The 14476-nt window shown below is 47.7% G+C and overlaps 1 protein-coding gene across 5 annotated transcripts in view; it reads left to right on the forward strand.

Moving 5' to 3' along the window:
* Positions 1 to 14476, forward strand: part of MECP2 (methyl-CpG binding protein 2) — a 75122-nt gene that overhangs the window by 39198 nt on the left and 21448 nt on the right. Inside the window, exons 2-5 of one of the 5 annotated variants that reach the window (XM_058441631.1) lie at positions 1238 to 1384; positions 2756 to 4356; positions 4911 to 5010; positions 5499 to 5812. The exons of 1 other annotated variant lie outside the window; for it this stretch is intronic. The gene's annotated coding sequence lies outside the window, so the exon portion shown is untranslated. Of the gene's footprint in view, positions 1 to 1237; positions 1385 to 2755; positions 5011 to 5498; positions 5813 to 14476 lie in introns of all 5 variants that reach the window. 3 more of the 5 variants (XM_032757880.2, XM_032757882.2, XM_058441632.1) reach the window with 3 other exon arrangements.

Here is a 14476-nt window from a genome sequence, read left to right on the forward strand (position 1 = left end):
GGCGTGGTGGTGGGTGCCTGTAATCCCAGCTACTCAGGAGGCTGAGGCAGGAGAATCGCTTGAACCCCAGAGGTGGAGGTTGCAGTGAATTGAGACTGTGCCCACTGCACTCCAGCCTGGGTGACAGAGTGAGACTCGGTCTCAATAAATAAAATAAAAGATGCATATGCTCTGGCTACATTTTATTCTTTCTCAAACAGCTTTTACAGTGGGTAGTGCTGTAAAAGTTGTTTAGCTCTGGTCGTTTTATCTTTTTTGTGATCTGCAAAAGGAGAGATCCTTTTCCTTTTCACTGTGTCTAATACCCAACTCCAATACTCCTTTGACCTCACAGGCACTTAGAATCTGTCAGTGGCTCCATCTTTTCTCAGACTTCACCTCCTTCGTATCCTTATTCCTCTCCTTTGTAGCTTCAGTGCCAGTCAGATGTCGTTACTCCCTGGCACACTACCTCAGCACTTCAGCACTTTCTTGCTTTGTTATATTCAGTCGACAAAGCCCCAGCCTCATGAAACTCAGTCATGTCTGCCCCATGCCTGCTCCGTCCTGAAGCTGAATGTGACTCCTTCATTGATCCCCCTTTAAGTTCATGTCTACCGCAGGTCAACCTCTTGCCGCCAAGCCCACCTGCATACTGCAGTTCCCTGGTCTCTCCTAGCCCCTCCCACCCTCCTCATCAGCTGTCACACCTCCTTGCAGCTGATATCTTAGTTCCCAGAGAGCACAGAAGCAAGCTCAAGAGAATGTCTACAGGCCAGCGTCTACTCCTTCACTCTGACTCCCTCATGCTGTCACGGAGCGCCTGTCCCAGGCCCTCGCTCCTGTTCTAAGGCATCTCTCCAGTCCTCTACTGCACTCTCCCCCATCAGAGATCCTCCCTCGCCTGCCCTAGAAACTTGTTGCTACTTCTCCCACCTTGACAAAAGCTGCTCCCAACCCGCCACCTGTCTAGCATCTCTGTTTTCCTTTACCAGCAAGACTCCAGTCCCTGTCTCCACACCCTCTTCAACCTTCTGCAGTTGTTCCTTTGCTGCCACAGCTCTGCCAAGCTGCTCCGCGAGGTCTCCAGTGATGACCTTCATGTTGTTAAATCTGGGAGCTGCTTGTCACTTCTTGTCCCGGAGCTGTCGTCATCAGTTAACCCCAATACCCATATGAGGCAATCCTTTCCCTCCCTTGAGTCTCTGCACTGATGTGCACCTTCTCAGTGCAAACCACAGCTTTTGTCTCTTTCTAGCTGAATACGTGACTGACTGTGCTTCTCTTAGCTGTCACCGCTGCTGGAGCAGCAGCTCCACAGGACAGGATTGTCTCCTTGATTCACAGATGTAGCTCAAGCTCCTAGAACAGTGCCTGGCGTCTATGGGTCCTCAGGAAGTCCTGGGTGAGTGTGTGAATGTCTGTCCTCCTCAGTCTTTTCTGTTTCGCATGTGATGTTGGAAGGCCTCAGGTTCAGGCTTTTCTTCTCCACCCTCACTCCCGAAGTGATTCCGTCCAGCCTCGTGGCTCCCAAATTTATGTCTCCAGGCTGACTGGGTCACGGGAACTCCTTATCCTCCCTAGACCTTCTCTTTCCCTGGTCTTCTCCTTTCCAGTAAACAGCAACTCCAACTCCCTGCTCCTCAGGCCAGAAACCTGGCGCTAGTTACCTCGTTTGTTCACAAATACTGTTACTCCACCTGCAAGATGGGTACAAAATCTCATGAGTTCCCCTGCCTCCACTGCTCCCACCCTGGTCCAGGTGTCTAGCTTCCCTGCCTCTGCCCTTGCCCCCTGGTTCTTTGTTTAGTCCTGCAATATTGTGGGCCACACCAGGGTGCTCTTCTGTTCAGAACCCTCCAGTGGGTCCCTGCTCACTCAGAATCACAGCCCAACAGGATCACCTCTCTTGCCACTCTCCCACCACTCATGCACTGCGGCCTCACTGGCCTCCTGGCTCCTCCCTGGACCCTCCAAGTCCGTCCCTGCCTCAAGGCCTTTACCTCTCCTCTGCCCTCTGTCCCAGGTATCACACATGTCTGCTCAAGTGTCACCTTCCCAGTGTGGCCCTCCCTGAGCACACCCATGTCTATAAATCAGGCAGCCTGCCTCTGCCCCACCAGTTCCCCCTGCCTAGCATAGGACTTGTCACCATCTGCCACAAGCTGTGTTACTGCTTGGTTTTGTTTGTGCTCTCCCACTCCCCTCCCCTCCCTCCCTCTCCCCACCCCTATAGAATCTGAGTCCCATGAGGACAGAGATTTTTTTTTTTTTGCCTCTTCCTCGATATATCCCCAGTGCCTAGAATCATGCATATTTTAATTTATTGAGTGAATTAACAAATAAATTCTGCAGTGAGACATTGCCCTAAGGTTTTGTCTTATGAGAGGGACAGAAGAACCTGCAGCCTGCTCTGCTGTTGGCTCCTTAGCTTCTTCACGGCTAACAGGAACAATATTGTTTATGAGATAATCAAAGCCATAGTCATGAGTTAGAAGGTACATGTAAAGGCAAATATGTGGAGATTGAGTTACTTTGGTGGGGGCGGGGGGGTGTGCAGTTATCTGAAAACATGGAACAAATCAATGAGAGTCTAAATAGCACCCACATATTTGCCTCTCTTTTAAAACATACCTCCTTTATGAGTGTATAATTTAACAGCACAGTTTCCCAGTGCAGCTTTGTGAAACAAGAGAAATGAATTTTAAAGGCTGTCAGGTGCCTTTGCAATCTGTGGCTTAGTATTTGTGTAACAACATTTGTGTTTTGCCAACAGATGTACTGCTTAAAGTACCCATGAGAATGGCCTCTGTGGTTTTCTGCTTTCCTGGATGGAACCTTGGGAACTGATTATTGAGAAGAGGCTGACCACTACCCACCTCAGCTCCCAGGCTTCAGGGCCTTGGTTACTACTCCTTTGGGCCCTCACTGACCCTTGCAGACGTCTTTTGCAACCTCTGTAGCCAGAAGGGACAACCGCTTTCTGGCATGTTGCTCTTTCCCTAATGGCTTATGAGCTTCTTGAGCACCAAAGCATGTGTGACTTCCTCACGCCTTCCCCTGTATAGTATAGCACCCCTAACTGTATGTATAAGGAGAAGGAGTGAGCAATTTATGGTGTCCCCCTGGATCTCCAAGGGAATGGGAAGGGGCGGGGTTTCTGGATTCAGTCACGTGGAATCTGGTCGTTGGTGTCTAAATGTGCCTGTTACTTGTGCCCAGTGTCCAGGTTCACCAGGAGGCTTAGCCTGCTCATTTCCCTGCTAGGTAGCTATATTTTGGGAGAGCATTTTTTATGCTCTAATTGAACTTTGTGGGTCTCAGCAATTTGAACAATGTTTTGTTTTTCTTCTGGTCAGGTTACAAAGGAAAGAAAAGGAATCTGGTGTTGTAGGAGGTGGTGTGTTGTGTAATTACTTGTTTTTTTTTTTTTTTTAAGTTTTTTTTATATTTTTGCAACAAGGCAAGTTTTCTTTGAATAAATAATGCTGGGAGCTTATCGCATAGAAGGCATATGTGTTGTACTCAGTACATTCTGAATTATCTGGGTTTATTTTTATCTCTTGAATTCACTTATAAACAATTCAAAGGCTGCTTTTTTAGCTAACAGAAATAGGAAGAGAATCTCAGAATCTATTTTGTCATTTTTTCAATGGGTTGAGTTATAGTGATTATGCTAACTCGGTGGAAAAGCAGTGTAGTGAGTAAACCTCACATATGGCATATCATGAACATTTTGTTGCTTTTTTGGCTTCTGACCATCTTCATACCTTTTTTTGTGTTAAAAGTCTCCCCATTGTGTATATCTTAGTAAGAGGCAGGTGGACCCTAGTTTCTACCTAAGAAAACCTGAAGATGGGGTTGGGGGCCTGTGGCGTACTTCCTTCTCATGCTGTCCATGACCACTGCAGTGGCTTTGTAAGGATCCAGGATCCAGGGCCCCTCAGTGGGTGTCTTCCATTTCTCAAGATTGCCTCTTGGTTGTGAGATGATGGTTGCTGCTCTAGTTATTGCATCCACTCCTCCAGGTAGGAAGAAAGAGGTCATAGGGGAAAGGCAAAATGGCACTTGACATCTTAACTTCTAGGCCCATTCAATATTTCCATTTCCATCTTCACACCCATCATCTTGTCCTAGGGAACAAACAGCACCAGCAGCTCAGTAGCTATAACAGCAATTATTTATTTCTCACACATGGGTCTGGGTCAGCTGTAAGATGGGATTCAGATCTGTTCTCAAGCCTGTCGTTCCAGGACCCAGGAGGGAGAAGCAGCTGCCAGGGGAAGTCTCTTCGTAGGCGGAGGTCAGGAGTCCAAGAGGAGTGAGCAGAGTCACAGAAGCCTCTTAAAGCCTCTTCTTCCCCCATCCCATCAACACGTGAGCAAGCCCAGAGTCAGTGGGTGGGAGGTGTGCTCCGCCCATAGTCAGTAGAACAAGAGCAAGCTTGAAAGAGAACGATGAACAGGAGTGCGCTCGGCCACTGTCTCCTTAGCCATAACGTCGTCCCATGGTCTGCTGGGAAGCGGGGAATAACTCTCCTTAGCTGAGCGCAGGGTCTCATTAGTAAGGCAGATGGAGAACATGGGTGTTGGGGGACACCTGGCAGTGCCTGCCACAGGGGAATGGAATATATTCCCTCCCCTTACTCTCTAGAAACTAGGGGATGGCGATGAAGCCTAGGTTTGGCCAAACCCATTCTGCCTTCAGGGACTTTGACTCTTGAGGGACAGTGAGGGATTAGTCATGGTGGTGGCAGCTGAGTCACAAAACCAGCAATTGTGGCTAGTGTCCAGTGATGACATGCAGCAGTGCCCAGAGTGGGTGTCCCAACCAGCAGGTCCCTGCAGTATAACCTTGGCTGTGTTTGCAGTGCAGCCTCTATTCCTGCTGCTTTTCTGAGCCTAGTTCTCTAGTTCTCTCTCCATTTCCAGATCTGCTGCCCAAGAACTCCTTTGTGATTGAATTTAACCAGAGTTGATTTCTGTTGCTTGAAACTCAGGACCTTGATGCAGTGTGCAGGGTCTGGGCAAGGTAAAAACACACTTTCATGATTTTGCCTCAAGTATAGTAGATGAGCTTAGGCTTTTTGAGCCAGGTACCCCTGGGATTAATTCTCAGCTCTTGCACCTAGCAGGTGACCTCAGCAATGAAGTCACTTGCCCTCCTTGAGCCTCAGTGTTGCCCTCAGTTAAACATTGCTCTCGTGTGTTGCTGAGCATTCAATGAGATTGTATATGAAGTGATCATTGTGAAGGTATTGGGACATAATTTGGGAAAGTGTCCTGGTCTAAGCTTTTGATTGGCTCTCCATCATTTGGGTAATGGGATAGTGATTTAGGAGTACCATAGCAGGTCAAGGGGCCCTTCTGGAAAGGGTATGAGGAAGGTCAGGGACAAGTCTGAAATGAATCATCCTGGGCTTAATGCCTGTGACTGGGCAGTGGGTACAATTATCTCAGGCTAGTCAGTAGTCATTTATTGTGAGAATACATGGGCAGATTTTTTAATTTCCTTCTCAGTCTAGACTTGAATGCAAACAGTTCTTATTGCTAACTTACCACTAGTCACCACTAATGCACAAAGACTATGAACAGGAAATTCATAAAAGAAGAGATACAGATGGCCAATGAAGATAGGAAAAGAGTTCTGCCTGCTGGTAATCAAAGAGATGCAAACGAAAACAAAAATGATGCCTTTTCACCTACCAAATTTGTCAAGATTAAAAAGAAAGCAAAGAGCCAGCGTCAGCTGATGTTCATACCTGCACCTGCTCGGTAGCTTGCTAATGTTCTGCCTGCTCCACACGCCAGGCCAGCCTCCACGGCGCAGCCAGGTGAGGCCTTTCCTTGTATACAGGCACGTTTGGATTCACTGTTGCATAAGTGACACATGTGCATGCTTCACAATTCAGGAAGTGCAAACTCCAGCGTGATGCAAGGTCTGAGTGTCCCTGCTGCCCTGGTCGCCCAGCTGCCTAGGCCTCTCTTCAGGGAACGGCTGCATCCCAGGGTCTTGTCTGTGTCTTTTGGGGTGTTCTATGCACACGCAGACACATTTAAACCTATTTTTATTTTCCCTGCACCTCCTTGGGCTACTGTAAGCTGTTAAATTTTTTTTTTCTAGGAATTTATCCATTTTGTCTGACTAGCATAAAGTTGTTCATGTTACAGTTTTTTATACATTTGCAACATCTGTAATTATGTCTGCTTTTTCATTCCTAGTGTTTGTTGTTTACTTGTACCTTCTCCCTTTTTTCCTTGTCTTGGTAAAAGTTCATTAGGTTCATTGGTCTTACAAGAAGCAGACATGTAGGCATTATTGCCCTGTATTACTCTGTGTCTCTTTTCTAGTTCATTAAATTCTGCTTTTGCTTTTATCTTTATTATTTTTTCTATGGTCTTAGAGTACATTCTCTGTATTTTTGTTTGTTTGTCTTTTGTTTTGAGAGAGAGAGTCTTGCTCTGTCACCCAGGCTGGAGTGTAGTAGTGCAATCTCAGCTCACTGCAACCTCCACCTCCCGGGTTCAAGTGATTCTCGTGCCTCAACCTCCTGAGTAGCTGGCATTTACAGGCATTTGCCCCACACCCGGCTAATTTTTTGTATTTTTAGTAGAGATGGGGTTTTGGCATGTTGACCGGGCTGGTCTCGAACTCCTGACCTCAGGTAATCCACCCGCCTTGGCCTCCCAAAGTGCTAGGATTACAGGCATGAGCCACCACGCCTGGCCCTAACTTCTTAAGTTATAAATTTGGTTCTTGATTTTTCTACCCTTTTTTCAAATGTAAACATTTAAGGCTAACCCTCTGGAACTACTTCAACTGTATCTAGCAAGTTCTGATAGTATTGTCACTTTAAGTTAGCCCAAAGATATTCTAAGTTTTCTTTGTTTCTTCCTTTGACTCAACAAATTATTTTAAAATGTGTTTTTCAATTTCCAAGCACATGGCTTTGGGTTTTTGTTGATTTTTTTTTTCCTAGTTGCTCTAGAAAAAAAAATTGACTGCGCAAGGTGGCTCACGCCTGTAATCCCAGCACTTTGGGAGGCCGAGGCGGGCAGATCACCTGAGGTCAGGAGTTCGAGACCAGCCTGGCCAACATGCCAAAACCTCGTCTGTACTAAAAATACAAAATTAGCCGGGCATGGTGGCGCACACCTGTAGTTCCAGCTACTCTGGAGGCTGAGGCAGGAGAATCGCTTGAACCAGGAGGTGGTGGTTACAGTGAGCCAAGATTGCACCAATGTACTCCAGCCTGGGCAACAAGAGCAAGACTCCGTCTCAAAAAGAAAAAATCAACTTCTAACTAAATGGCACTGTGGTCAAAGAACTTGGTCTATGTGACACCAGTTCTTGCAGTTGGTTGAGAAGTGCTCCATGACACATTATCTATAACCAGTGAACAGAGTATGTCACCACCAAGCATGGGTGCAGGATTCTACATATATTCATTACCTCTGTCTTATCCTTTTGTTGTGAAAGTATTTTCTCTTCTTACTGTCATTTTGTTTACTTGATTTATCAACTGATGGAATATGTGTTAAAATCTACCGTGGTGATGGACACATCAGTTTCTCCACAGAGTTTGGTAATTTTCATTTTATTATTTATTTTGAGGCCATGTTTTCAATTTTAGGTACAGTTTCACATTCCTGGTGTATTGAACCCTTTGGTATTATGAAGTGACCATACTAATATTTTATTTTTTTGTTTATTATTTATTTTATTTATTTTTCTTTTTTTTTTTGAGACAGGGTCTCCCTCTGTCACCCAGTCTGGAGTGCAGTGGTGCAATCTCAGCTCACTGCAACCTCCGCTTCCTGGGCTCAAGTGGTCCTTCCACCTCAGCCTCCTGAGTAGCTGGGATTACAGGCTTGCACCAGCGCGCCTGGCTAAGTTTTTGTATTTTTAGTAGAGACAGGGTTTTGCCATGTTGCCCAGACTGGTCTCAAACTCCTGGGCTCAAGCAGTTCACCAGCCTTGGCCTCTAAAAGTGTTGGGATTACAGGCATGAGCCACCACGCCCGGCCGTCCCAGTTTTTTATTTTCCTCCTTTCTGTGTCTTTATGCACCGGTGAGGTGGAGCTTTTGAAAATGTCAGATAGCTAGATTTTTTTTTTTTTTTTTTTTTTTTTTTGAGACGGAGTTTTGCTCTTGTCACCCAGGCTGGAGTGCAATGGCGTGATCTCGGCTCACTGCAACCTCCACCTCCCAGGTTCAAAACAATTCTCCTGCCGCAGCCTCCTGAGTAGCTGGGACTACAGGTACACGCCACCACGCCTGGCTAATTTTGTATTTTTAGTAGAGATGTGGTTTCACCATGTTGGCCAGGCTGGTCTCAAACTCCTCACCTCAGGTGATCCACCCACCCACCTCAGCCTCCCAAAGTGTTGGAATTACAGACGTGAGCCACCATGCCCAGCTGATAGCTAGATTTTTTTTTTTTGAGACAGAGTCTTGCTCTGTCGCCCAGGCTGGAGTGCAGTGGTGCGATCTCGGCTCACTGCAAGCTCCGCCCCCCGGGTTCACGCCATTCTCCTGCCTCAACCTCCAGAGTAGCTGGGACTACAGGTGCCCGCCACCACGCCTGGCTGATTTTTTTTTTTTTTTTTTTTTTGTATTTTTATAGTAGAGACGGGGTTTCACCGTGTCAGCCAGGATGGTCTCAATCTCCTGACCTCGTGATCCGCCCACCTGGGCCTCCCAAAGTGCTGGGATTACAGGCATGAGCCACCGTGCCCGGCCTCGAGATTTTTTTAAAAAATCCATTGTCTGTTTCGTCCTTTAACATCTATTTGATTTCTGATGTATTTAGTAGATTCATTTATAGCATACTTGTGCATTCTGTTTTTCCATATTTTCTGCTCTTTTAAATTTTTCTTCCCCTTTCTTGCCTTCTCTTAGACTTTTAAGAAAATTGTAGTAAAATACACATCACCTAAAATTTACCATTTTTAAATGTACAGTTCAGTGGCATTAAATACAAATTGGAGGCCAGGCAGGTGGCTCATGCCTGTAATCCCAGCACTTTGGGAGGCTGAGGTGGGAGGATTGCTTGAACCTGGAGGTCGAGGTTGCAGTGAGGTGTGATCATGCTACTGCTATAGCCCAGGCAACAGAGTGAGACCCTATCTAAAACAAACAAAACAAAACAAAATAGATTGGCATCACACGGTGTGTGCGCTGCTGTGCCGTGCTTTATCATTTAACATTAAAACATAAACATCAGCACTGTTATGGACTGAATGTTTGTGTCCCCCAAAATTCCAATGTTGAAGCTCAAACCTCCAATGTGATGTTATTTGGAGATGGGGTCTTTGGGAGGTGGTTAGGTTTAGATGAAATCAGGAGGGAGGGTGGGTTTCCCATGATGAGATTAGTGTCCTTATAACAAGAGACAGCAGAGAGCTTGCTTTCTCCACCATGTGAGTACACAATGAGAAGGTAGCCATCTCCAAGCCAGAAAGAGAGCCCTCACCAGGGGCTGAAGGTGCTGACACCTTGATCTTGGACTTCTAGCCACCAGAACTGTGAGAAATTTCAGTTGAGTAGGCCCCCCAGTCTGTACTATTTTGTTATAGCCTGAGCAGACTAATACACCTATGTTATGAAAAGCTATAAACATCCCTTTAAAGGCCACCTAACCCGTCATATTACCTCATGGCATCTTCTCTGCTGAGCTTTCCAAAAGAGTGGCTTAGGCCGGGCATGGTGGCTCATGCCTGTAATCCCAGCACTTTGGGAGGCCAAGGCAGGCGGATCACCTGAGGTCAGGAGTTCGAGACCAGCCTGACCAACATGGAGAAATCCCGTCCCTACTAAAAATACAAAATTAGCTGGGTGTGGTGGCGCATGCCTGTAATCCCAGCTACTCAGGAGGCTGAGCCAGGAGAATCACTTGAACCTAGGAGATAGAGGTTGCAGTGAGCCGAGATCGTGCCATTGCACTCCAGCCTGGCCAACAAGGGCGAAACTCCATCTCAAAAAAAAAGAGTGGCTGGCCGGGCGCAGTGGCTCACGCCTGTAATCCCCGCGCTTTGGGAGGCCAAGGCGGGTGGATCACGAGGTCAGGAGTTCAAAACCAGCCTGGCCGAGATGGTGAAACCCCGTCTCTACTAAAAATAGAAAAATTAGCCAGGCGCAGTGGTAGGCGCCTGTAATCCCAGCTACTTGGGAGGCTGAGGCAGGAGAATCGCTTGAACCTGGGGGGCGGAGGTTGCAGTGAGCTGAGATGGTGCCACTGCACTCCAGCCTGGGTGACACAGCGAGACCCCATCTCAAAAAAAAAAAAAAAAAAGAGTGGCATATGTTCCCGGTCTCCACCTCTCATTCGCCAGCCCCTGTGACCAAACCCCTGGGATTAGATCTCCATCAGGTCCCTCCCCTCACCCTAACCTCACAGGCAGTGGTTCCTGAGAAGCTGCTGTCTATCTGATCACAGGATCCAGCAGGATCTGAGGGCTCATTCACTGAATCTGTACTACCCAACAAGGCAGGCTTGTCCTTACCCACACTCTTCAGGTGAAAACTTAATCAGATTCAAGCGTTTATCTTAGTGGCCTCTGGTGGTGTGTGATTTCCTTCTTGCAGCTCTTTACTGGCTAAAACTCTTCACTGGGAGTTAAACCAGGTGTGGTCCTTGACCCTCATCATTTTGTCCCGTCTCCTATGCTGGGCTCTGTATCCTTGTCTCCAAGCAGTCTCGTGTGACAGGGAAGTTACCTATTATTGTATGTTCCCCTCTTCTTGTCACCTCTGGTGTGGCACTTGTTCCATTTCTTGTTCAGTGAATGAGATTTGTGAATGTGCCATATCTGTGGGAGGAAGGCAGTTCACAGCAAGCAAGAGTTGTAGTTCCCTTGCTTTGCCCTGAGGGCCAAGACTTTACACTAGATTTTTTTGTTGCATTCCTGCACTCATAAAGTACACGTAAACTTAGAGGTGGTGTGTTAAATGCTAGAACTTAAAACTGAGTTCAGCTAGGCTCAAGTGCCCCACAATTTTTGTCCCACCAAACAATTTCATGAATATCTACAGATTGTTCCCTCAATATGCCTCAGTGAGGCATATTGATTTGGGGAGCACAGACAAGTCAAGGTTGATGTGCATCTGCTGAACACGATCTTAAGTTGTTGAAGTAGGTATTATTAATGAACAAACGTCTATTTTAGCTCCAAGAGCCCCTGGTCTTCCAGAAGAGACTCCCGATGATCTTCCAGAAGCAGCTGGGCTTCTTTTGGTCCTCCCCCACCCAGGTGCAGTCCCGTTCTCCCTGCCTGGGTGAGTTTGATTCCTCTGCTGTGGGATAGGTTAGGCTGCTACCTCTTGAGCCTCTTCCACTAGGCCATCCATTAGGTGGCGACAGAGAGCACCGAAAGGAACTACTATGGAAATAAAACTTGTTTTGCTTCTTGGGGAAAAAAAAAAAAAGAAAAAGGCTTGTGGGGCGTGTGTGCATTTTAGTCAGATTTTACTGTGCAAAATATTTGAGAGATTTCTGCCCTCTTTCTCCCTTCCATTCTTCTCAACCCACTGCCCGCCCTACCACCCCCGTCTCCTTCAAGATAAGGTAGATCAGAAGACCAAATAGACAAATGCCATGTCCACTGTTTTCTGTCACAGTTGATAGCCATACCAGTCACCCAAGCTGGAAACCCAACAGGCTCCTGCCCTTCACTGCCCACATCCAGGGGAGCCATCAAGCCCCACAAATTGTTCCTTTAACTGTTTGTCCCTCTTCTGTCTTCTGTCATCCCTTCTACCGCTGTCCTGGTTCAATCCCTCATCTCGCTCTAGGACTCCTGTGATAACTTACGATCTTTCCTCCACCTCTCTATCTTCCACACAATCCCTATCAGCAATCTCATTCCCCTGCTTTAAACCCAAGAGTGGCACCTTGTGTTTGAGTGACATCAGGGCCCCTCATGTGGCTCCTGCCTCTCTTTGTGGCCCCTTCTGTTGCTGCTGCTTTTCTCATGGACATAGCCCTCAGCAGTCCAGGACTGCTTGTAGTTCCTCCCAGGTACCATGTTTCTTGCACTCCTGGCCTTTGTCATTGGCTCCCCTGCCCAAGTCCCCTTCTCTTCTCCTTTCCCTCCCCTGTGGCCTTGCCTTGTCCTGCTTATCCTTGAAGACCCAGTCAGGTATCTCTTCCCCAAAGAGCCCTTCCTAACCACCGCCCCCCTCCCCACCCCCGCGACACACACACCTGGGTTAGGCCCTGCCTCTCCACACCTGTGCCTCCTGCCAAGTCCTCAGTGGTCTCTGATCCCATGTGCCTCCAGGCATGGCATAGGGGAGCTGAGACACAGCCTCTCGACCCACAGACCCCTGTTGTGGGCGTGCTCACTGCCCCAGTCAGTCCTCTTATTGAGGATTCTATGCCAGTTCCTGACTCCAGCACACACACTCGCATGTAGACAGCCCTCCTAGTGCCTGGCTCCTTCCGTGTCTCTTCTGCCACTCATTCTCATGGTCGTAGCCTGGAGTTGGTCATCACTGGAAACCCCTCCACCCCCGGAGTTCTAACTTAGACATCTCTGCCTATGACGAGGACTTACTGTCTTCCCAGCTTGCAGTGTCAACCACTGTTTCATGCCCCTGGGACTCCGTCGGTCTTCCTTCCTCTTGTGAACTGTGCCCATCACCAGACGAACTTGTTTTAGAATTTACCATCGTAACTGAGCTCCCTTCAGCTCATACCTCCTCGGCTACTGCTCAGTCTCTGTTTCTCCTTTTAGCCAAACTCTCTAAGAGTTCTCTCCACTAATGGGCCCTCTTCCTTGCCTGCTGCTCCTTGCTCAGCTTGCTCCATGAACACTTGCTTTCCCACATTCCATGAAATAATCTTATCAGTCATCGGTGGCTGTCACTCCTTCTCAGCCCTTTCCTTATGTCTCGTCTCTTCTGGTACCTCATACTCTCCAGGTGGCCATCTCACCTCACATCTTGAACCCCCTCTGGGTTTGGGAGAATTCTCACCTCACGAGTTGATGGGAGGCCAGGTGACCTCTGATTGTAGTCACTGCAAATGCCAGATGCTTATTTGCCTAGCTTCTCTCGGTCAGGGCAGCAGTTGGCAAATGGTATCTCAAGGGCCAAGTCCGGCCCACTGCCTGTTTTCGTAAATGAAGCTTTACCAGGACCCAGTTCCACCCTGTCCTTTGTTCATTGTCCAAGACTGCTCTCCTGTACAACAGCAGGTGGGCTGGTTGTGACAGATACTGTCTGGCCCACAAGGTGGAAAATACTATCTGGCCCTTTACAGAAAGAAATTACCTGAGTTCTACACGAGGGTGTAGGTATGTACCCTGGCCTCTGCCAGTCAGACTCACATGCTAGGAGGAGCAGGGCCAGGCAGGAGAGCCGTGTCTCCTGGCATTGGGGCTGCAGGAAAGACGAGCTCCTAGGCCACAGTGCCAGTGGCCGGCAGGGTCGCAAAGGCAATGCTGGCTGTTTGGACTGGCTTGGCAGAAGGATTTGAAGTATTGTTCCTAGCCAACTGGACTCAAACCTGTTCCTCCAACCCTCTAGGGATTCCCTCATCACCAAGTAGCCTTTTCCCCCTAGTTTAAAAAATTGCAGTAAAATACACAAAAGATAAAATGTACTGACTTAACCATTTTTAAGTGTACAATTCTCTGGTATTGAGCACATTTATATTGTGCAACCATCACCACATGCATCTTCAATAGCTGTTCATCAGTCCTTGTCTGCATAAATCGGCTAGAGTTGGTTTCTATTGATTGCCACCAATAATCTTGACAGATATGTCTGATCTTCCTTCTCTGCACTGACTCCTCTTTCTCTGTCTCCTCTGCTGATTCTTTCTCCTCATCACAACTCCAAATAGTAGGGGGAGGGTTGTTTACACTTATATTCAGCATGCCCTCACCCACTCGCCTGGCTCTTCAGACCTCTCCCCTGAACTCCAGACTCATACATCCAGCTGCCCTTTAGGCCTCTAGAAAACTAAATACCTCAGTATCAAAAACATGAGAAACGGAAGTCAGAGTCCTGGATCTCTCGCCCTTTCCCTGTCCCAGTGCACATGCCCTTCAGGGATGGCACCTAGACCAGCTCCCTGCGTCCCTGCCTAGACTCTGCAGTAGTCTCACGTGGCAGACCCGGAGGTCACTCTCCTCTCCGGATGCCCTGCGGACGCTTCAGTTAGCAGGCAGTGTCCAGCTGTTCCTTCAGCTGGCCTCAGCTGCAAGAGCCTCCTCACCCAAGGTCATGCCATTTCCAGGACAGCACCCTGGTGACTGAGCGAGGTGAGGGTACAAGGCCCTTATAGGGCCTTCTCTTTGACTTCTTCCCACCTCCCTTTATGGATGTCAGTTCCTGATGAACATCTTACACCCCAAACTGTGACCCAACATCTGCTTCTGCAGAGCCCCCCTGTGGCATCTTGTGCCCTCCTGCTCCACTCCCTGTACTCTATATCTTCCCATAGTTAGAATGGGCTTTTTTTTTTTTTTTTTTTTTTTTTTTTTTTTTT

The sequence above is a fragment of the Hylobates moloch genome, unplaced genomic scaffold, assembly GCF_009828535.3.
Source record: "Hylobates moloch isolate HMO894 unplaced genomic scaffold, HMol_V3 SCAFFOLD_7, whole genome shotgun sequence".
In the NCBI taxonomy this organism is placed as follows: domain Eukaryota; kingdom Metazoa; phylum Chordata; class Mammalia; order Primates; family Hylobatidae; genus Hylobates; species Hylobates moloch.